General features: G+C 38.6%; 1 long non-coding RNA gene across 2 annotated transcripts; it reads left to right on the top strand.

Moving 5' to 3' along the window:
* Positions 1 to 237: 237 nt before the first annotated feature.
* Positions 238 to 20,949, top strand: LOC117071180. 2 transcript variants are annotated; one of them, XR_004432181.1, is made up of 4 exons: positions 265 to 298; positions 5,456 to 5,596; positions 13,181 to 14,133; positions 20,860 to 20,949. It is a non-coding gene; the product is annotated as an uncharacterized LOC117071180 (long non-coding RNA). The 2 variants fall into 2 exon arrangements; XR_004432182.1 differs by lacking the exon at positions 5,456 to 5,596 and having other exon boundaries at positions 238 to 298.
* Positions 20,950 to 24,865: the final 3,916 nt, after the last annotated feature.

The following is a 24,865-nucleotide window of genomic DNA, read 5'->3' as shown; positions in this document are numbered from 1 at the left end:
GTACATAGAAATGCTTTTTAAATTGAGTTACTGTTTTTCTTCAGTAGGCTGTACATGGGAGGAAAAAAATTGTGGTGGCTTCTGAAGGGCATCTGGTGTTAATAGATGATGCCACAGAAAAAATCAGAGCAAAGATCAGAGAGCTGGTCTGCAGTACAAGTTTTGCCACTGCATGGCTGTATGTGCCTTGGATGAGTCACTAAACTCTCCAAGTCTTTGTTCCCTCCTCTTTGTAATGAGAGAATGGGATGAGTTTGACATTATGCTTCTTAGCAGCACTAAGATTCTAACATCTAAGGTAAGGTGCTGAGAACAACTTCAGGTAAATCAAAGAATGTGTTAAATTTTTAAAAAAATTTTATTTCTTTATTACAGAGGTAAAATATACATATGAAATTTACCATCTTTACCATTTTTAAGTGTACAATTCAGTAGTAAAAATATATTTATATTCTTTTATTTTTTCTTTTCAGGCCCCCAAGCCCCTTTCTGGCCTCTAGATGTTTTAAAATGGGAACCACCTAAGTGGGTGATTCCAGGGCAATAGAAGTCTATTCTATTTTGAGTGGTAAGGATTATTTTACATAAGTATGGGATTCAGGATAAGGTATTTATCAAGTGTGTCTGTGGATGGTGTTTCAAATAAGATTTAAATTGGCCAGGCGCAGTGGCTCACGCCTGTAATCCCAGCACTTTGGGAGGCTGAGACAGGCACATCACTTGACCCCAGGAGTTTGAGACCAGTCTTGCCAACATGGAGAAAACCCATCTCTACAAAAATACAAAAATTAGCTGGTGTGGTGGTGGGTGCCTATAGTCCTGGCTACTCTGGGGGCTGAGGCAGGAGGATCCCTTGAATCTGGGAGGTGGAGGTTGGAGTGAGCCAGGATCACACCACTGTACTCCAGCTTGGGTGACAGAGAGAGACTCTGTCTCAAAAGAAAAAAAAGGGTTAAGTTAAAAAAAACCTAGCATAAAAGGAGTAATCCAAGATTATCTTCTCTTGGCCCATTGTACAGATTACAAAATACGTTATATTAAAAATAAATATAAATTAGAATTTTAATTAAGTCTGAATTTTGGTGGTAATTATTTTTGAAATCTCATCCACTTTTTTTCTAAGATGTGTTCATTTAAGAACAGTTTGGAGTTATCCCAAAAACGAACTATCCTTTAAAAGAGTATTACATGAAATATATTTTTATTAGTGGAAAAGAATAGAACTCTTTCACATGCGTTGGGTCAGTTTCATTTCCAAACTACAGACCCTTCTCTTGTGGAGTCAAAGCAAAGATGGTAGGTACTTAATTGTACTCTTTGAGTAGTGCGCACTGCACCAAATTATTTTATTGCTGGGTCCATTGTAATTTATTGAGACCATTGTAACATGATCTTGTTGGATCATACATAAACTGTTCACTTCTCTCTATATTGATTGTACCAAATCTGCTATATACATCTAGCAATCCAGTCAATTTTGCAAACTATTTTATCAAGATTGACTTTCCATCTATCTTCTTGGGGACCAAGAAAGAAACTTAATAAATCTTTACCAGATGAAATCAACCCTTAAATGAGTGAACTATTTCTATTGTCCAGTTGTCCAAGTAAGTTTAAAGCAGAGGGTGTTTTTGACAGCTTAGTTAATTTAGCTCTTTTTTTTCTTGCTGGCAATTCAAGTATAATTGAGTTCTAGTGTTGAGCTTTAAATATGTACTTGAGACTTGAAAAGAAAGCTTGATGAGGCATGTACTGCAGCATAACCTCTCAATTATTCACACATTTATGGGACTGTAATCACCAAGGCCTCTCATTGTAAACACTGTGAACACTTTTATAACCAGACATTGATATGAGCTAATAGGCAGTGCATTACAACTCAAATGATGAAATTACAAATAGTAATCAGATGGCCAGTGCCATCAATCCTAATTAAAATGATAACCATCATTTTTCAGTTCTAAAATCTCTGATTCTGTATCAAGTCACATTTTAGTGTTACCTGAGTAATTTCCAAAACTTCAACTGGTAAAGGCTCACATGTTTGAGGATGATTCTAGAGCCTCAGAACTACTCACTGCCTACATTAAGGACAGGAAGTACTGCCACTTTTGTGTCTTGCTTTTAGATGGAAACAACTTAGAAGCTCTCTGTCTGTCATTTAGCATGATATAACAGCGGTGTTTAGTAAAGCATCCCAGATTGGATCCTGCTAGTAAAATACTTAACAGGATGGGAAGAAAATCCTGCATAAATGTGATTAGTGACCCTTACCTCCCTTTGTCCTTTTCTCCATTCCTGCCTACTATCAATAATTAATTGAGTCATTCAACAAATATTGATTGTGTCATAACCTTGTGTCAAACACTGTACTAGGCCCTGGGGAAATAATCCAGGCATGCTATCTTACCACCATTGTAGAGCTTTAGCATTGTAGTTCCAGTGCTATCAAGGAAGAGTTCAGATGTTCTTGAATGAATTTATACTGAACACAATCTTTAAAGTCATTAAAAAAACAACGACAGTGGATTGACATATATTCTGTTAGAATCATTGGGTAACCCACTTTCTTCTTGCTGTATGGTGGTTTAGGAGCAGAATTGGGAACAAGAAGATGTCTGGTCATTTTAGTTTCTTTCTTTGAGATGTGTGGGGAGATGGGTGAGAAGATAATTGGGACTAGCAATTGCTTAAAACAACATTTGAAAGAAAAAGCTATGAATGGACTTGCTGTGCAGTTTTCCTATTTGCTCAAAGCTCTTGGGATAAGCAGCCACAGAAGTATCTATTTTCAGATTAAATGAACAAGAGAGATGTGCGTGTAAGTTCTGCTATGGGTTGAAAATCATGTGCAGTTTATTATACATCTAGTTAATGTATGCATAATCATGGGTAACAAATGATCAGCAAGAACACAACTGGGTTTGGACTTTCTTTTCTAAATCCCTTCTCACTAAGGGTTGCTGAAAACCCCTGAGTAGGTAATAAAATACATTAAAACTGATACTGAAAATGCTGACAGATATTAACAGCAGCATCTTCTTGAAATTAAATTTCTTCTTTTTGGTCCTTTAGTGGCTACTGCTTCTCCTCTGAGTGAACTTATTTTTTCATGAACTATTCTGGCATGGTCATTTCCACATATCAGGGCCCTGAGAATATTTGCTGCAAGTTTATTTGAGGTATGGTTTTGTTGTTGTTGTTGCTGTTTAGTTTTAACCAATTTGATTTCCAAGGATACCTTGCTTTATCTATTCAGTCTGAAAAAATGCTTCCTGTAGCTACTTATTAGCAGGGAGTGCCTTCTCTCTTTTTTTTTTTTCTGTGAACTCTCATAGTCTGAGATTTTTTTTCTTGTAATAAAAATATATATATAGAAGAGAAGACTTTTACCTCTGAATTGTTTCCAGATTGAAGTGAAAACAGAGTTCCCCATTGTTGGAAGCACAGCTGCTGTCACATGTCCTGTGCCTGCTCCTGTGTCCTCACTGATGGGAGTGGCTTACTGGTATCATGTTTAGTCATTTTCATGCCATGTTGTGAGCTGGCTTGGCTCTCTCCCGTCACATCCCCTATGAAATCAGTCACTCTATGGCCTGGTGAGACCCGGATGGATTGATGGGACATGTGTGATTTGAGGATAACCTAGGTTTGCTGCTGGCCACCAGCAGTGGCGTCTGGGTGGGAAAGATGAGACACTCACACATACTCTCTCTGTCTCTTCGCTTTCCTGTTGACATTTAGAAGTGGGGAAATTCAGAGACTGGGCAGGTTAGCTTTGGAAATGGATTTGAAAGGGCACAAAGTAGACTTGGGACTAGGACAGGCTGAAATTACAAGGATGAAGATCAAGAGAATGGGGAGAACAAAGCAGTGATGCACTGAGAAGGTGTGAGTAGTGCTCCATGCAGTTTGTGAGAGAAAGGGAGAAAGACACACACACACACACACATACACACACTCACTCATACAAGTTTATAAGCAGACTCACACAAAAGCCACCTCAGTTCCTGACTGCTTTCAATTCCAATTTTGGTTTACCCATGTCTCTTATCTTGGGGCCCCTTGAATGAACTGTCTCTGCCCCTTATGGCCAAATGAGCCTTGACAACATCAGTGAAGCCTGATGAACTTTTGTTGAATATTGTGACACTATGGATAATAGTATTACAGAAACCAAGATAAGTTAGCTAGAGGATATCCAATGTAATTGTTACCCTCCCACTACAATTTCTTAATCATAAAAATGTCTTCTGAATGCCTTGACTATATGTCTGTAGTTGAAAAACAATGTCTGTAGTTGAAAAACCACTGGAAATTGTTTTCTTCCTTGTTACCAATGTCCATAAAAAAGTCAGATACCACTAATATCAGAACTCAGAGTTCCTTATTATATAGTCGTTTATTATTAATTCATTTTAACAAATTCTTTATGGAACTAAAACGTTGTTATGTGTGATATAAAAATAAGCTATAATGAAGTTTTGTGCTGAATATATGATCTGGAAACCACTAGACATTTGTGTTTCATTCGCAAAGCGTGCTGGTTGCCATTAAATTACTCTTGGTAGGGAATGCCATGTTCTGATGGCAGCTGAATGTAGAATTCTATCTTCTTTGTGGTAAAGGGGAAGAAGTGTGTTTGAGAGCATTTACATGTATATCTTACTCTTCATTTGTGTGGTCACTTCTCTCAGTAGAATATGGTTTGGCAAGGGGGTATAATACAACTTTTATTTTGGCAAGTATAAGATATCACTCATAAGTAAGGCAGATCTTCCCAAACAAGTTGCTATATAAAATTTAAAGCATCAGTGTTCACTCACAGTATGCAGTATGTTTATCCTCTTTTGTTAGCTTTCCATGCTTTTGTCATCATTGTTCTTTCCTTCTTCTGTCTTCTCTTTAGCTGTCCTAGAAGTAGTGGATGACTTAGATCGGGGTGCAACATAATGTCATCTGTAAACATAAGAGGGTAAATATCTCCTGGGGATACACTATATGTGGTCCAGTGGATAACAGACATTCATGTATGTTATTAATATCCATGTATTTGGCCATCTTTAGTCTATAGTCTCTACTCAGACCCTCTAACACACACATACACACACACACACACAAACACATCAACCTAGTATTAAGTGAGTTAGAAACTGCATTGTTTGTTCAGGCAATGAAAAGGAAAAAGTTCTTAGGGTAGGGTAATTCTAATGGTAAATTTTTTTCCTTTAGAATTTTTACCTATGGTAGGCACTCTGAATTCAGTGCTAGAGGCAGCCATTGTACTGTGAGGAGATATTATTTGTCTCATTAGCACTATGGAAATGCCATGAAAGGGTCCATGACCCAGAACCCATCTTGCTTTAATAATGGCTTCACACTCATAAAAGATTTTTAATGGCTACATGAGACATATATAAATATTAAACGCCATTCCTCTTTGTTGATTCACAAGCCCCAATGAATAGGATTTCTTCGTGGCTTCCAGAGTTGAAGAAATGTGCCTGGCTTCTCACGCCAATGAGTGAACCAAACAAACCCACAGACGGAAACACCTCAACTGTGCCCTGCTAACCCATTTGTAAACCTGAGAACTGTGAGTCTTCAGCTCTTGTTGGCTGCCTTGTGTTCTCTGACTCGGAAACAAAATTTCTATCTGTTGTATACCTGTTCCAAATCCTGCTCTAGGAGAATTAGGAAAACGTGGTCACATATATGTAACGAGACATTTTTCCCAAACACAACTTGACAGTTTTCATCACAACTCAGTTCATTTGCTTTGGTCCCCCAGCCACAGCATTGCAACTGCAGAGATGGACGATACCCCTATGCAAAAGAGCGTTTTGTGCCTATATTTAAATTTGGATAGACCAACACTCACCTGTTCATCTGTATATTTAGATTTCAGGAAGAACTCAGGATCCTGGTGACACCATTGCTCTTTTCCCAAGGCCTTGTGATGGAGTGTAACATTACATGAAAATCAATACTGTTTGTTTAATCAGAGTCCCCCCAAGGTTAGCACCTGGCATCCTACTGCCTAATTGTATGATGATCCTGTGTGGATGACAAGACCCCAAAGAACTGTATTTGCCATTTTTTTCTTGCCTTCTGGTGTGAATGTCAGGTCTATACCATTTAAAGATACCTTTCTTTACAAAAGGGAAAACTGAATTACAGACTTCCTGTTGTGAGTAGAGCTGCCTGGGGAAAACAATGGTAGAAAGGTGTTCTCAAGGAGAGAGTCAGGATATGTGAGCCCAGAAGCACCTGGGGTTTGGCAAACTTTGTATTCATTTTTTTAATATTTGGGGTTCAGCAGAGCCCAAAATGTATTTTGCTCAAAGTACCATTTTCCAAAACCAAGTATATTCTAGGGAATTTTAATCTGTGTATTTTGGAATCATTTAACTCCCATTCATCAAAATACTGCATGGTAAATACTAGATCTGGGCTCAAGAAATCTCTTGAGCTCTTTGATAAGCAATTTTTTTTCTTTGTACCCGGAAGTAAAAATTCCCTTTGAATAAACCCAGAGAAGTACAGTGCATACTTCTCAGATAATCTCCCAGACAGGGTGGGGAGCTTTCCATGTGTCTACTATAAAGCAATGATGGGAACAAGGCTTTCTGGGGGCAAGGCCTTCAGAAACAGGCCTTGGACATTTATGGGCTTTTCCACTGAGGACTTACAGCACCCCATTTAGCTCAGTCAGACTTAGATCTTTTCTGTTGCAGCAACAGCCCAAGTTAGTCCCAGGCCATGTCTTCTGAAGTGCTTCTGAACCCTACAATCTTGCCTTTATTTAAAATTATATTTTGCTCATCCTGGGGTTTCATACATTAAATTTTCCTTTAAAGTATGCTATTGAAATATTATTTGATTACTAAGTTTGTTGGTGCCCTCTTAAGTTTTGTGCCTGAGGTCCATGCCTCATTGGCTTTGCACCTGGGCAGCTCCCTCTTCTTCCTGCTGTGGCTCACTCCATCTGAGGCTTACCAGTGTGCAGTATGGGAGGAGCATGGCGGTTGAGAAACTCTGCTCAAGCCTACTTCTGAGTTTGGTTCAACTGGGCTTTCTCTGCTTAGGGACCTGATAGATGGCCTGTACCCAGTGTGTCTACTCACATGCTCCTTCTCCCGTATGTCTGAGTTAGTGCTGAGGCCATGGAGTTTGCAATTTTTCTTTTATCATCAGGTTGTCTGTATAGTGCAGAATAAGAATAGAATAAAGGCACCTGTTTCTAGGGCATAGCCTTTTCCCATCGAAATGATTACTGTAGTCTCATACAGATTGGAAACAAGGAACATTTCATCCACTCTATTATTCATCCCAGTGACCAAAGGAATGGGAAAAAAATTTGTTTGAGGTCACACAGAGTCTTGTCAAGATTGACTTTAAATTTGAGGCCTTTCTAGTCACAGTTGATGGCTTAATTGTAAAAGACACTGCCAGCAATGACTGAGGAGTACCAGATCCTAGGTTGAGTGTCTTCTTAGGTGCACTGCGTAATTTAATCCTTACAACAATCTGAGGTCAGAACTATTATTATCCCTACTTTACAGATTAGAAAACTGGGGTTTAGGGAATTTAAATAACTTCCCCAACATTACCCACCTAGGTAATAGTGGAATTCAGAACTTTCTCACTCAAAGCTCTGGTTCTTATTCATTGTTCTGCCCACCTCCTGTCATGGAATCCAAACATTGGTAAAAAAAAAAGGCAGTTTCCCCTGTTTTGTGGGGAATGCTGGTCACAGTATTTTCCAGATTAAGACACTGAATACATGCTATAATTCTTTCATTGAAGTTTTGATTTCTATGGTTTTTTCCCCCAGATTTTAATGAAAAAAATCCTCAGTGTCTAAATTAAAGCAAAGCCAAGTTATTTTCCTTTCCCATGTCACCGCTTTCACAATGCTTCTCTTCTAGATTTCAGAAGCCAAGGTTCATCTAAGCAGCTGCCCCTATCTGGTTTCTGCAAGTCTAGATGGAATAAGATAGATAGCAGCTTATTGTAAATGTTTTGGGATGGGTGGAGAGATAGGAAGCTCTAAAGAATTCACATTCGTCTGGCAACAACAAGAATGCTTGTCTGCTATCCTTGAGATCCAGGGTTTGGACCTACAAAGCATTCTTTGCTGGCTTCTGCTCTGAATGTAGTGTGGATCCTGCGAGGAATTCCTAGCAGCTCTGCTCCGGTCATTCCCTTCTGGGAAGGCTTTTCACCTGGCCCCCAAAGCTCCTTTGAGACCTGTCCCTAAATTATCTCTCCAATCAAGGCCCAAGTTGATAGACTTCCCCTGTTTCTTAGACATCTGGTTTAGAGCTTGGTGCCTTGGGAATTGCCAAGTTCTGCCCTCATGTGGACATCCCAACCTTGTGAAATTCAAATGTGGAGGAGCTCTTTAGCTAACAAGGCAGCTTAGTGGGCCTGGGATTAAAAGCACAGCGGCCTGTGTCCAGGACTAGTTATATAAGAGAACCAACAACAGAGGACAGGACATGGTTTTCTACAAATAAATAAGGCAAAGAGGCTACACTCACTAGTGCCACAGCTGGGGAGCAACTATGAGCAATGAATTTCTCATGCTAACAAATCCAAGCTCTTTGGAAAACAGATGCTGAGTGCTGGGACTGGCACTGGATCTCCCCTGGCAGGAACTGCAAAGGTTCAGAGATGGAAGGGTATCTAGAAATCATTTGTTCATAAACACAACTGAGGGACCGCAATCTGCTTTTACGCCCTGCCTGGGCTGCCCTGGTGGATCCCTTTCATGCAGTGTTTCTATGAGGAAGAAGGCAGACATGCAAGGCTTCTGCAGCCCACGCTCTACAGAAATAATTAAACAGTTTTTCCTAACCTCTTGAACTTTTCATTTATTATTGCCATCCATTATGTCTACCTTCTCAAATCGCAGAATCCCAAAACTGAGCTCTGGGGTCAAGGGTTTATTGTTTAATGGAGATAGAACATTTTGTAAATTGCACAAAGTCACAATGTTTATAATAGAAGCTTCTGGTGTACTGAATCTTTTCCATTTAACAAACAGTGAGCTTTGACATGTGTTCTTCCTACATAGCAAGAAATCTGGGGTAAGTGCAGTACTGGCATGAACGCGTTACCAAATCCTTCCTGTAAACCAAGTGACATCTGCAGTCAAATAAAAACATTCCTTCCACCAAATACCAGGAAATTCTAAAAGTATCACTATTCTTCTAAGGTCATGCTAAAATGAAGTTTTGGCCTTTAGAACACAGAGTAAGGATGAAGAAGGCCAACATTTTTGTCCAATACACATTTGCTGCTACAAGTCCTTGGGGACAACCTCCTGTTTCAAATATGAACATGTGTATGGAGAATTATTCCTAGGATTTAACCTTCAAATGAAAACTGTAAATATTTTAAGAAAATGTATTAATGTTAAAAGATATTCCTGTTGTCTTTGTTTTTGCTAGAATTTGTACTTTCAAGTCAGGAACAGATTTGCTTGAAACAAAGCAAACATCCTCAAAAATGTACCCAGCCAAAATAACCAATGTATAAATACTTAGGATTAACAAAATATGAATATTCTTCAGTAAAGAAACTTGACCAAGAATTGGAAGTCCTTGGGAAGTAACAGGAAAAAAAAATGTCTTAAACCTAAATTTTTAACCCTTTGTGTTGGAGGTCTAATCAATATTTTAAAGGAAATAAATGTTTGTGCAACATATTCTCCTGCGTTTCTTTTTGGGACTTTATTAAGTTAATGCTAATATAAGATCTTTTGGACTATAAGTGTAGTTGCTGAAAAACAATGTAAAAAGTGATGTTCCAAGAGTGATTACCATAACTATTTTCTTAAGTCTTCATAATTGGCTCATAGCACCGGATATATTTTTGGCTCATTTTTACTTTTGTAACGGTTCAGGCAGGTTTCTCTGCAAAATTCTCCCTTCCTGAACTTCCCTGGCAATGCTCACTTAATTTTTTCTCGCTGTCTAAGTTTCTAACAGAATTTTGTGGTATTTAATGTTTGCCTCAATGGACTCTTGCTTATGTGGGCCAAGCAAGGCCTTGCAGGACTCAGGCTCGCCATTGCAAATTGGCCAGCAGGTGTCACTGTGGGTTTGGGTGGTAACCCAATTGACTACAGAAAAGAATGACTGATGAAGGGGAATAATAGGAAAAGGAGAGAAAGGGAAATACAAACGCAAGTTCTTAGAGGAAGAGAAAAGTGAATTAAAGATTCCTGATGCTTCCATAGACCTTTTCTCTAGGATTTCAGAGTCTTTCGTACTACCTCCCTGGCTCCTGTTAGCCCAGATAGGAATTCACTTGCATAAGATCTGTTGATTCTGAGTTAGTTACTAAGGATAACTTCACTAAATGAAATAGCAACAGAGATGAGCAAAGTTGGGAAGAGCTGGATTCCTGCAGCCCATTCCTAACTGCTCAGGTCTTGCCTCTGGGCTTCGTGGCTATACGTTTTTTTGAACCATAAGCCCCTTTTGTTTAACCTCAGAAATGTATAAAATCTCTCAGCTTTTTAATAGGTCATAGACTTGTGGCCCAGAATAAGATTTTGGCTATCCCTAACCGCTCAGTGGTAAAATAAATCCTACTGTTTCATTACTTAAAGGGGCATCTTGGCCTGGAAAGTTGGTCCTTGTATCTCCTAAAGATTTGGATTGCTCATTTTCAATAAAGTTAGCCTATTCAAATCACATCTCTTTGTGAGTGCATGGAATTTCTTAATAAATAAAATTTCAATTTGTAAAATTAACACATATTTCTTGAACACCTGTCAACTTTTAAGAATAGCTGGCCATAAAAACTCCCTGTACAGCGAGGAATTCACAGATGGCCTAATTTGAATAACAGGCTGTAAATTGATTTCTTTTTTGGCTTGATGTGTGAAAACAGCATCCATGTTGTTGGTGCAGAGAGCAGGCAGTTTGTTAAAAAAAAGATGCATGGCTTGACTTCTCCAAATAAGGCATAACGTGTGTGAAATATCTTAATTGTAGTCAAGTTCTGAAGAAAACAAAGCAGAAAAAGGCTTTAAAGAAAAACAGAAAGTTTTCTACCTTCTGGAGAACTTTGTGCCACTGTAACTTTTTTTTTTTTTTGTATTTATTTTATTTTATTATTACTATTTTTTTTTTTTTTTGAGATGGAATCTTGCTCTGTCACCCAGGCTGGAGTGCAGTGGCATGATCTCAGTTCACTTCAGCCTCTGCCTCCCCGGCTCAAGCGATTCTCCTGCCTCAGTCTCCTGAGTAGCTGGGATTACAAGCGTGCACCACCACGCCTAGCTAATTTTTGTATTTTTAGTAGAGACGGGGTTTCACCATGTTGGCCAGGATGCACTGTAACATCTTAATGTCTTCTCGGTTCCACCCATCTCAGATCATGGACCACCATCACATGATGATGTCACGATACCTCACGGCTGGAGGGTGGACCCAGGAGGATTAGAAACAAAAGCAATTCCTCTGTTGTGAACATCCTGCAGTTTATATCTGATTTTAATTTCCTTACCTTTAAGTGTACATACATTAAGTTTCTTAATGATACTTCTTCTAGTGCTGATTCTAATGATTAAAACTATCATGTTAAGAAAAAAGAAAGAGGATAAATTTGCAGGTTCAAAAACATTGAGGAAACTTAACTACAAAGTATGAACACTTAGTTGCCATCTAGCTTAGTCATCCATTCACAGAGATTAATAATTCTGGAGGAGGCTGGTCTGGTTCCACGGGAGATGGTACGAGGGATGGCTTATAACTCTTCGTGAAAGTTCTTCAGGAAGTCCATGCATTCATATATATGCCCCCTTCCCAATTCTCATTTGTGTATAAGGATAGGTCATTAATGTAACATTGTTTTCTCTGGGTGCTCAAAGATTAAGGTTCACTTTTGCTTAGGATTTCTGGCAGAACATGTAGGAATCATAGCAACAGGCACTACAAGCACAAGCAGCTGATGGGTGTGGAGTGGGAGAAGAGAAAGAGGGAAGAGGGATGTTAAGGTATAAAAATATTTATCCAGGGTAACACAGCATCAACAGAATTCCTTTCAATTAGATGTATACATCTGTGAGTAGTGGACTCCTTGGCCGTTGGTTTATCCTTTGGAATAATGCCCCACCATTTCCATGACAACTTATTAGACAGTTAAAAAATAATAGTGAGCACGAGTCCTTCTGAGCCACTATGCCCTTGGTCTACTATGACTGTTATTGCATCTGTAATCACATAAGATGACTGGGTATCTTGTGTAGGTGTAAGTGTGTGCACACACACTTCTGTGTCTGCTAAACTCCACTCTCAACACACAAAAAGCCTAGTTTCTCTGGGACAGGAGTTGCATGTTATACATCTCAAATCCCTGAAAACTTCTGCCTTGGTGCAAAGCATTTGGTGGGAGTTCAATGAATCTTAGTTGAATGAATGAAAATTATAAAGGATACTTTTGTTTGGCAAGCGTTGGTATTGCTAGATTACTTTTATGTAGTCCATATAAATAATTCACTTCTTGTGGTTCCATATCCTGATGTGAAAATTATGCATTTACTGTGCTTTCATAGATATTAATGGGGGCTATTAAAATCTAGAGATTATTTCTAGGTTGGTGGTCTTAGGCCTGGCATTGAATGAAAAAGACTTGAAATAAATTTTAATTTGTAAAAAGAATAAAACTGTATGCATTGCTTTGTTAAAGTTTAGCAGTTTGCGCAACATGATTTTTTCCTATGTATTTCACAAAGAACAACAAAAAGACACTAATATTCCTTAATTGTAGTATTTAATATAAAAAAGAAAATAGAGTGGAATATAAAGGGATAGAAACAACCCGTGTGTCCTTGTGATATTTACCCTTTAACATCAAATGTTTTGTTTAAAAAGTATAGTTTAAAAATGAACCTGTAAATGTAATGACCTAATTAAAAAATTTAAAGAAGGATTATATTTATGCTCTAGTACATCAGGTTTAGTTATTATATACCAAATGCTATTATGTTTCTGTTGGAAAAACATTTTTTAAAGTTATTTAAAGCATTATAGAATGTAGCAAATCAAGCCATTACTTACACTTTTGGGTGGAGGGGGCAGTGTAAGGAAAATGTGTGGAAAAGACTAATGTTTATGTATAATGATTTCATTATCATATTTCTACTCTCTTTGTCATCCAGGGTAAACTCAAAGGACATGTCATGAATTCCTGAGCCGCTATAAATCTGTGAATGTCAGACACCGTGTGTGGGTAAAATGGATAATTTTCTGACCTTTAGTAAGCTTTCACTAGAGCAAAGGAAGTCCCTCAACATAATGTTTCCCCACTACAAAATACTGGCAGGAAGCCAAAGTATGCCCTTTGGCAAATCTCCAGTCTGGATGGTTTTCCTGTAGGGAGAAGACATTCATGAATCTGGCTGATGCTGTGAATTTTTTTTTTTAAGAGAGCCTTCTGGAAAGACCTTTCCAATGTGTAACCTGCTGAGGGAGATGCAAGAACACATTAATCACGGATTTCTTCAAAAGAAACGTGGAGCTATCCTGCTCTAATTCAACAGGTCCATCTTCCTGCTCAGTGTGAGCCTCAATACTGTCACAAAAATGCTGGCAGATAACTTAGGCATGCATCTAGCTGAAAACTAAGGCTATGGTAAAAATAAAAGTACAATTTCTCATCCTCAGAGATAGGGTTTGGCCATGGTTGGCTTTCCTTCTGAAGGACAAAACTGATAGCCATGGAAATATGGAAATAAATACATTGTTTATTATTATTTTCCTAAGTTTATCCAAAATCTCAAATTATTTCTCATACTATTTCCATCACTGCTTATAATTAGACCCATTGTCTTTTAAAATTATCTCAAAATAGAACGATCTTAGAGAAGGAACACATGGTTAATTTAGTCCTTATCAACCTTAGAAGTGAAATATGTTTCCCTTTTACCTTTATTTCATCACTTTTCCTATTGTCAATTGGTTTGACACTTTTAAAAGAAGTAGAAGTTTAATTATTAGCTGTCCAACAAACTTTCCTGAATGTTTTCCTTTTCTCAGGTGGGTATTTAGAACATGACCTCTCCCCTGTCAACACAAAAAGAAACAAAATTAAGGACCTCTCACAAGTGCTGAGGTAATCTTTAAGCCTTTTGGTGGGTTTAGGACATTTCAGAATCACCTTGGTCTTATCAACCAATACGATTGCTAAGATGATTTTCACATGTGCTCATGAATAATCTCCTATCTTTTGAAAATGTCAGAATCAAATAAAAAACACTGAGATCCACAAATGAATTACTGGCCTAGCGGAGACCCACTTCTGGAGAGAATAAGATAAAATTAAGAATTGCAGTAAAGAATACTGAAGTGTTTTTCTGTTAGGGCTCAGGTGTCTGGGCTGCTGAGACTTGCTACGACATTCCCAGAAGCTGACCCAAAACCTATATTTTGGTGTTACCTCCTGCCATTCTGCAAATTTACTCCATCATCCAGACAATTCACACAGCTTGCTCTTCCTTTGTTCAACGTCATCCCCTCAGCTTTGAACACGCTCATTAACTTCAGCTGAACCAACTCATCCTTTGGAGACCAGATAAATGTACCACTTCCCCAAAGCCTTCTTCCCCATCCCAGGTCTAAGAAAGACTCAAGCCTCCCAACTCCTGGGGCACTTTGGGTGATTCCAGTGGTAGGGACACAATCTGATTTGCATAGGAATTACTTGTTTGTCTGACTTACATCCAGAAGGCAAGTTTCTTGACACTAAGAACCATTTCTCGTTTGTGTTTGTATCTCTACAAAATTGAGTACTGATTTCTCAGCCAGCATTTGAGAGATTAAAATTTGAAATTATTTTATTTTATTGGTTTCTTTTTAGATTGTTCACTCAGCATACAGAAATGGTACTGATTTTTGTACATTGGTTTTGAATGCTGCAACTTTACTAACATTATCAGTTCTAACAGCTTCTTGGTGGAGTCTTTAGGTTTCTCTTAATGTAAATGTTGGGAATAAAATCAAATTTATTCCTTAAACATGAGCAGTCGTGTAGAAAACATGAACTATTGTGTTGTTTTACTCCCTTTAATCACTGACTCTTCATTTGTTTACTCATGCTTTTAATAAGCATTCGATTGACTTTTAAGGACGGCGCTTAGGGGCTAAAGGGTTTGACAGTAAGTGGGAAAGGACTGCAGTTAAAATTAAGATGATAAAACACACTCTAGATAACATGAATATTGTTGCTAATATATTAACAAAGAAGTGAAGCAGGTCCCATGCTGTACCATGCTCTGGCTTTTGCTAATTGCTTCTGGTCTTACTCTGTACCTTGGTGGATGTTGGAACTCCTTTCTCTTGCATACCCACTGTGGTGGATGCTGTGCTGTACTGCTCAGGTCTCCCTTCAGGAGTAAAGGACTTCTCATCCTGGATGCTGAGTGTCTTAAGGAGGCACCCTCAGTTGTGAGTCCTCTTAAACTATTGTCGTATCTCTTTCCAGAATGACCCCCATCTGATGACTGATGCTGGAATACAAAGACCTCATTTCTCTTACCACAATTCAGGACAGATCTTAAGCATTAACTCATCTTCAGAACTCCCTGTAGGGTTCTAAGGCTTCCATTTGGACTGCATTAGCAGCTGAACTTCTCCTTCTACTCAATCTTGCTTCCTTCCCTCCTCTTCTCTTCTGCAGTTGTTTAATCTCAATAGTACTCTTTAATAATCTCCTGCATACTACTCTGTGTCTCAGAGTCCACTTCCCTCAGCTACCACCTTGGCTCCCTGCTTCGCCCCATGTTACCGTTGCTCCCAATATGAATAGTCTTTCTACCACATTCAGCCCTGCTGAATTCCTTCTAGCCAGCCAAGATGTAACCTTCCCCTGAACTATAGATGGGGGCCTGCCAGATATCCTAGATTAGGGAGGCATGGAATGAGCAACGAAGCAGGAATCAGAAACTCAGACCAGCAGCAGGCAAAGAAAGTACCAGGTGATATCACTTATAAAGGGGACCCCTTGGGAGCAAGTAAGGAGTGAAGGTTAGGAAAAGGAGGTGGGGAGCCAGATTGTTACTAAAAACATGTGAAAGAAAATACAGCAACAATATTGGTAAGCAATGAATTAAATAAATAAATTATGTAGTTCCTAAATATTTCTTGGCCATAGTTTACTGTAATCCTTGGGACTTCTTCAATTATATGTAGTATGACTTCAATTTATATTAGTTAAGCAAAGATGATAATGTATTGGCATACATTTCTTATGAGGAACCTAGTAAGAAAATGATTTCTAAGGTGGTGGTTGTAGCTCTTTGCCATGATGGAACAGAATTTGCAACATTAATCAGGATGAATTAATGACAGAAGAAATGATTGGCAAGAGCGGTGATGACCTCTGTGATGAAGACGTTAAATCAGCAACACCTTGTGGTGATTTGCTTAGAAGCCAGAAAGGTGTTTCCCTTCAGGGCATCTAAACTCTTATGGTAAAGAGTAACTGTTGGATGAATGGCCTATAGGTCTTAGGCTGAATTGTGTGAAATTACCAGTATTCAACTGTGTTTGACCTCCAAAAATGATAACTTCATGTCATTCCATTTAATAATTTTTATTTATTTATTGTCTGTCTTCCCCAGCTAGAATGCAGATACTATTTTGTTCAAAGCTGTATCACAGTATCCATTACAGTGTCTTGCAAAATGGGTACTCACAAGTTTTCGATGAATTAAATAAATTATGTAGTTCCTAAATATTTCTTGGCCATAGTTTACTGTAATCCTTGGGACTTCTTCAATTATAAGTAGTATGACTTCAATTTATATTAGTTAAGCAAAGAAGATAATGTATTGGCATATACAACTGGAAATTCCAAGGGTACTGGCTTCAGGCACAGCCAGATCCAGGGGCTTAAATAATGTCATAATGATTTGGTGTCTTGCCATTGTTCGACTGATTTTTTTTTTCTGAGTTGACAGTGTCCTCAGGCAGGTTCTCTCAATTTGATGATGCCAAGTGTCTCCAGGCTTACAGTCACTAGCTCAGCAAACCCCAGAGGAAATAAAAGTGCCTCTTTCCCAGTAGTTCAAATAGAAACTCCTACTTTGATTCTCACAGAATCTACTTTGGTAATGTCTGAGGAGCCAAGGCAGGAGGTCAGATTGACCTCAGTCAATTGGACTGAGAATGGGAGAGATGGTGATTCTTTAAAAGAGAATCTTAGTGCTGTTTCCAAAATAATAATTATAATAATAGCTGACAATTAAACACTTATTTCCCAGCCACTATTCAAAAGGCAGTCCTCTCAGAAACCCTTTAAGGGAGGCACTATTATTATCTTTATTTTATACATGAGTACACCGAAGTATACAGAGGCTAAGTAATTTGCTAAAATTCACATAACTGGGAAGATAGAGCTAGGATGGAAACATTCATTGTCCCACTGCCAGCCCATTCCCTTAACCACTACACTCTACCTGAAAAGGAGTTTGGGGGTAAAGAAAAACATGGATGTTCACTCTACTTGGCTTATTTATTTACAGAGCCAGTGGTCTGGTAGCACCTAACTCATGATGGCAAATGGAGAGTTACTGGTGCACCTGTGGTCTGAGCATTGCCAGGGTGGGTTTTCTCTGAGACTCTGTCCCAGAAGTTGCTTCCTGGCTGCTGAGAAAGTGATTTCTCACAACCATAGCTTCTTCTTTTATGTTTCCTCCCACATCTCTCTCCCATGATGACTTCTATCAAGTCAGTTTGTTCTATTAAAAAACAATTTTTAGAGCGTCTTCAGCATACTCAAAGGAGAACACTCGGTGGATGTTTAAAAATGTTGTGAAATTATAATCTGAGTTATTATAGTTAGGTAGCTTCTAGCTTTGACATTCCAACAGTTTGGGGATATATTTGTGTATTGGATGCTTGAGTTGATTCCCTGATAAATGCCACATCTATCTTTTCTCCCTCCAGTTCCTTACCCATCTCCTTGAGGATAATTTATCAAAGTTTACTTCTAATAAGTATGGAGTGGTGAAGGCTCAGGTGTTCTATTTTCCCTTCACAATGGTGGATGGTGCTTTGTTGAAGAACGCTCTGGGGAACTAGAGAAAACAGGCCTGAAAATTGGTTCCCTTGCCTGGGGTAGATGAGGCTTGTCTTTGGGATAGAATGTCTCATCAGGTTTATTTCCTGTAAAATGGGAGTGAAATTAGATGAAGGATTTTGGTAAGGATTCTTCCCGGTAGGGCTCCTGCTTGACTGATTGATGTACTCACAGCTGTTGGAGTGGTTGTAATCTCTGCTTCTCTCTGCACATTTGCTCCTGTCTCCTCTCTGCAGACTAAGATCCTCTGCAGCTTCTTAGTTTCTGTTTTCTCATGACTTCAGCTCTGTCTTGCCCTGGGCTGCCTCTAGGCCAGGCTTTCCATGACCTGACGGCTCAGGTACTTATCATGATCAAGTGACTTCATTTTACTTAGTTCAAAGTCATCAAGTCTGTTACTGGTCTATCTCAGGTTATAGATGAGTTCAACGTTAGATAAATGAACTTCCCTCATCCTGCAAGCTGTGGCCAGAGGGGAGAATGATGCGGTCCTAACACGAACCTAGGACCACTCCTTTGGCAGGGGCTTTGCGGGGAGAGCAATTTCAAGGAAAGAGCATGGAAATAATAAATATGTCAGCTACCAAAATAGTCCCATGTGATAAAGCAAAGTGATTTCCTAACTGGTATATCCACAGGGAAAATTCAATGAGTACCAGTTTTCTTGTTTGTTTGTAGGTCACACTTAATACTGGAGTAATTTCTGAATTCTCATAAACTATGGTCATGGGAGTTTTTATAATTAAAGCTGGTTTGTTTTCTGCTTCTTCGAAAATGATAACCTGGGTATGCCATACAGATAGCTTTCTACTAATCAGAACATTGAGTTATTCCTCAGTACCTATTCACACTGCAAACGAGATGTTCCTGCATTTGGTCATTGCATATAACTTCACAAAATAGAAAAACAGAACATAAGAATAATAATTTTAATTGCCAAGTCAATTAAAGAGGAGGGAATCCTGCTTGGCAACAGTTAAGAAGTCACATGATACCCAGTACTAATGAGGATGTGAGAATTCTCCTGGACTGCAAGGTGAGCAAGAGGGGTTAGTTCAAACATTCTAGAGAACAAAATGTGAATATGTACTGAAAAATAACTATGTGAATATGTAGTAAAATAAGGATTCCTGGGTCTTCCCCATGACCCAGTAGTCTAACTTTCAGAATTAGACCCGAGAGAAATTCTTCCATTGACTAATGAATTTATATAGGAAAATGTTGAGTGCAATATGACTTCTGGTAGCTGGGAAGATAGAGCTAGAATGGAAACATTCACGGTCCCACTGCGTGACGGCTAGATGTCCATCATTGGAAGTAATAGATAAGAAAAATATTATGATGCATTCTGCTACATAATCAGAGGCAGCAGCTTAAAGTAATAAACTGGATTCACATAAAGAAGCATGGCTAGATCTTACTAAGAGCATTGAGGGAAAATGTAACAGAAGGAGAGCTTAGTGCAATATTACTTATGTAAATTAGAAACAGGTACTGCACAAAACAACACACTAAATACTTCAAGGACACATGGATATTCAAGGACATATAGGAACAATTAAAGGGGCAGCCCATGGGAAGGAGGGTAGTGGGAGTGAGGATGAAGGGTGAAGAGAGAAAATAATCAAATAAAAATTTAAAAAAGAGACCAGGCTTGGCAGAGCCAGAGGATAATATTGAGTCACAAACTGAGTAATATAATGCTCAGCGTTCTGCACCTGAGGTCCAAGAAGACCATGAGAAAAGTAGAAGGGGGAAGTGTTTAGCTGGGTAGTAGGAAAGCTCACTTATGATTGGGGGAAAAGGTAGAAGCCAGTGACCCCAGGCTGTAAGTTATTTTTCCTCTTTGTGCCCACCTCTTAGTCTGATGCTGAATCCTCTGGGACAAAGGTTCCCTGGTTCGTGTTACTCTAGTTTTCAGTTGTTTGAGATAGAGGGGAAGAAAAATGGAGGCCCACTGAAATAGTGATGATGAGATATGGGTGAAATGAGTTAAGTCCTGGGCTGTAACCTGGCCTCTAGATGAAAACCAGGAAGAAGTGGCTCTAGTTTTGTCATTTGTGACTCCTTCCGTCCTCAGTGCCCTCATTACGAAAGTGAGATGGTCTAATCAAAGCTCCGTTCCAGGCCCGTTCATCTGTGACTCTCCTCTTAGAAGCTCATTGCCGAAGAAAGCATTGTGTGGAAAAATGGTGCTCAGAAAGCAGTAACCTCTTTTCACTTGTGCCTTGACTGAGGAAACAGCCAGCTGCCCATTATGACCCGGGGCAAAGTGCACAGGAGCTCCGTCCCGGTTGCCTTCCTGTTAGATAGAGGAGTCAAGCAAACACACTTGCTCTAATCCTTTAAAAAATTCCTCCTTGGATTCCTAAGGAAATGTGATGTGACGAGATAACAGATAAAACTGGCACGTGTGAAGATGCCATACTGGGGCTGTTTTGTCATTCCTCCAGGTGATTAATCGTCCAGAATAATCTGAAGAATAGGAAATAAGATAGAATCAGACTTTGTATGGAAACCATTGAACACTCCTCTTAAAAGATTCAAACTACAAAAAGCAAGAACATTCTAAAACAAAGAATATTTTATTAGGAAAATATTGGAACTTCCCCCTGTCTCTTATTTCTCCTGAATATTTCTTCTTTCTTCCCAGGACTTTAACATCTTTTGCCTAAGCAGACATAGGAATTTATGATGTAAGCCAAAGCTTTAAGGCTAAGTAAAAATGATATTAACACGCATTGCCTCCTTTTCTGATAGCTTCAGCTGTAAGCTTCTGTCTAAAGAGAACAGTGTGCTCCTCCTCCACCATCCACAGCAATGGATTTCATCGAGTCAAGACTATCAAGGGATTACACTCAATGGGTAGCATGACCATATTGCCCAAACAGGAAAAAAAATGTCTTTGAATCTCAGTGCTGAATTGTACATCTGCATTCTGCCTGATAAAGTAACTTCCTTATTAATTTTTCAGAATGTTTTTGCATTTTTCTGCTGAATGTCAGAGGTGTCTTCTCTATGGAGTCAGCACTCTATGGCAAGTTGGAGGGTCCGCGGTCAGATGGGCTGCTCTTTCCCCAAGGAAGATCCACCTTTCTATTGGTGATTACTGCAAAAGACCAGATGTTTTCCTTTAACCTCCCATTGGTTCTAATCTCCCTCAATCTTTGATCCCAACCCCACTTGAAAGTAACCCTTCATTTAGCTCCTCTTGGGTGGTCCTCAGTGGAGATTTAGTTAATTCTAACTTCTTGTACAGTCTTTCCCCATGTGCTTCCATGGTAAAATTCTACCTTCCTAATTGCTAAGAGGAAAATTGTTAATCCTTTTGATTCAGGGAGCAGTGTAATAGCCTTAAAATTGGCAACTTAATTGAAAAACTCAGAAATTGCTGACTCCTTGGGGTAGTTTTTTAATAGCATTTCCCTCACAATTCTTTCCTTCTTTCTTTTTCAAAATAAAATAAAATCTGTTACTTAGCATGTCCAGTCAAAAGACTATCTCCTTGTTATCTCTCTATTCTCAGATTCCATTTGGATTTCATGCATGATCTCAGGTATTTTATTGATTGTTACAGATCAGCTTAGTGGGTTATTACAGAAAATGCTGACTGCAAAACAGAAGGGACATGTGACGCCAACTAATGGGAAATAGAAATTCTTTTCCTCCTTCTGTTCCCATTATGTAAGAATAAACAACTTAAATTGCTACTCTTAGATTCCAAGGGTTGTCTAGGCTACATATGTCAAATATCAGTGTGAGTTTGGAGACTGGGTTATTCTACATTACGACTGGTATGTATTAGTATTCTCTTGACTTCATTATCAAAAACTAACCAAACAAGCTAGTTTGAAAGAGACTTCCAATTTTGCTTTGGATTCATACAAGCAAATTCCTTTTAAAAAATTCTGGGACTAGAGAGGTTTCTGGGTTCTTGGCATATTCCATTGATCTTACTTACGAATAGAGAAAAGGTCAAGGATTTTGCTTATTTGTTTTCCATAGGCACTCTAAATTTTCAAAGATTTGGAGACTTTTAAGGGACTTTTAAGAGACACTTAATTTGTTACAGATGCATTCACATATTGAATTTATGTGGAAGAGTGGAAGCCAGGCAAAGGATATTGGGTTCATTATTTATTAGTAGAGCTAGTCAAAACTTCCCTGTTTTAACCAAGTGGTGGTTTGGCTCCTATTCAAGAAGCCATCTCTTAATATTGCTGTCCCCAGCAATTAACCTACACTGAGAGGGTGGGTGTGCCCTTATTATATTCAACCATACTGGATTCTAGACTGTGGGTCTATCTCTCCTCTCTCCAAACTGGACATGACCCTTTGGTGTAATTACCTCAAAATATGTGATACTCCTGCTTTCTGCTCAAAATGAAACTCATTAGGGAGGCCTGCAAATTGTGCAGGGTCTGAGCCCCTCTCTCTGTCTAACCTCATTTCCCATCAGATCCCCCAAGCTTTCTTTTCCTGGCACACTGGCCTTTTTCCAGTGCCTCTGACTCACCATGCTTCCTCCTCCTTGATGGAAAACTGTTCCCTGATGGCTGCATGAACTACTCCTGCTCCATTCCTGCCTTCTCAGGAAAACAAGTGTTTTTCCTGATGGTGTCACTTCAGTTATGATCAGCTGTCGTAGTACCATGTTCTTCACACCATTGTCTCAATTTTAAATTTATTTATCTTTTATTTGATTGGCTTTCTACTCCACTACTTAGAGAGTTCCATGAGGGCAGAGACAGGGTTGGGTTTTGATCATTTACATATCTGCAGTACTGAAGAACTTGCCTGGTATTAAGTGTCCAGTAAATATCTGTAGAATGAATGAATACATGCATGAGTGAATGAATGAATGTATAACATAAGGTTCATTTGACCTGCACCCAAAACTTGTATATCAGGTTGATGTTTTTATTCTTAAGTCCATACTTTCAGAGTACATCTGCATCTCTTCTCTTGGATTGTTGAATTTCTAGAGGATAAAGACTAGCTTTCCATGTTTGTCCTATCTAGTCCTCAGCACAGTTTCAGACAGAGATCAGAGACAGGGCCACATCTATGGGGTTGCAAAACAGAACAGAGAACATAATAACACATTTCCATCTTCTTCCTGTACAGCTGGAATTTATTTAAATTAAAGAACTGGAGAAGAAGCAGAGATGGCCCCCTAAAGCAAAGATGGTGGGGGAGGTATGTAGGAAAGGTGTGTGGTGTGCAGACCTTGGTTGATGGCTCATCTGAATTTCAAGGCTGAGCTGATGCATAAAAGGTCTTTGGGTTTCTCTGAGCACCAGTCTGCAGTGGCAAGCTTCATGCGTTATCACTGTAAGGGAGAGCATGTATCTTGCCTCCATTGGAATCATAACTGTCAAACTCATATGGCATTAGCTATGTAAATTGCTGAGCATAGGCAGTGTGTTCCTCAAGAATATAAATCAGAAAAGTAAACGTTACCATGCCGTGTTCCAGTTACCCATCCTTCCCTTTATCTCTCCAAACTTATTCATATGGTGCCTCTTCACCATTGTAAATGTTTAGAGTTACTCCACAGTTCTGAGGCCCTGACCATACTGGCTGGCCCAAAGGACAGCTGTTGATGGTGCCCGTAAGTGACTCCCATTTAAATAATTGCCCATATCCCTGGAGTTTCCTGTTGGATTAGCTCTGGCTGAATCCAAAGTTTCTCTTTCAAGTTGGCCTTTACTCTAGAGACAGAAGCTAGAATACAGTATTAAAACAAGTTTTATAAAATTTTCTCACTTATTTTCACTATCATCTGTTGTGTTTTCATGAATATTTTTCTTTAAAACTGTGTTCTTGGGCAATTTAATACAATAATTCCAGTTTATCTTCTACCCACATTTGTCTGTGTAGAGCTTTTACTGCTGTATTGAATGAGACAAACTTAATATTTTTTAGTAAGAAAAGTTCATCTTCCTGCTGGTGACGAGTAAGTGGAAAACATATGATTTTATCAAGCAATTTCTTCTCTTTTCTATCCATTGCTTGCCAAATTCAGAAACAAAAATAGGAATAGCTCATACTTTGCAAATGAGTCCCTTAGTCTCATTTAGTTCTAAGGTAAATAGAACCTTAGTCCTTTCTTACCACACTGCATATGATAGTGCTTTTAAAAGCATTTAAGCATAGGTAATAATGTGTCTCAAAGACTGGAACTATTGATTTATAAAGTTAGGTGTGAATAAAATCTAAAGATAAATAGCATATCATTAAAAAGTGAAATAATATTATTTTAATTCATACTTGACAATTTTTCGAAAGAATGTTAAACTCTTACGTAAATATATGGCCTCCCCAGCTGTTCAAATAGTATGATTAATTAAATGGATTCTGTCTGAAAACCAACACTGGTTCTTGTTCTCAAATTGCAAATATGTCCAATGTAAAGGAAAATGGAAAAGTATTCCTCTGGTATCTACTGCATTTGAGGTAAAGAATTAATATTGTTGAAATTACAAAGTATTCCTTAGATGTATGTATGTCTGTGTTTGTGGTGTGTGTGTGCCCACACCTGTATGTGTGGTTGTGTGTGTATCCATAACATATATATATCTTTTAATGACAGGAAATTTTATTTATAAGAAACTACTCTATTTGGCAATCTTATCTATCTATAATAAAGCCAAGAACCTATTATAAGTCAAAAGAAAAGACTTCTTAGAAGCTCAGAGGTGGGCTTCTAAGTCTACTCATTACATTCAATGCATTTAAATATAGAAAAAATAAACCACAGAGA

This window comes from Trachypithecus francoisi, unplaced genomic scaffold, assembly GCF_009764315.1.
Source record: "Trachypithecus francoisi isolate TF-2019V2 unplaced genomic scaffold, Tfra_2.0 Lachesis_group3, whole genome shotgun sequence".
Classification (NCBI taxonomy): domain Eukaryota; kingdom Metazoa; phylum Chordata; class Mammalia; order Primates; family Cercopithecidae; genus Trachypithecus; species Trachypithecus francoisi.
The sequence above is the reverse complement of the archived record's forward strand: the minus strand, read 5'-3'. Positions and strand labels throughout refer to the sequence as shown.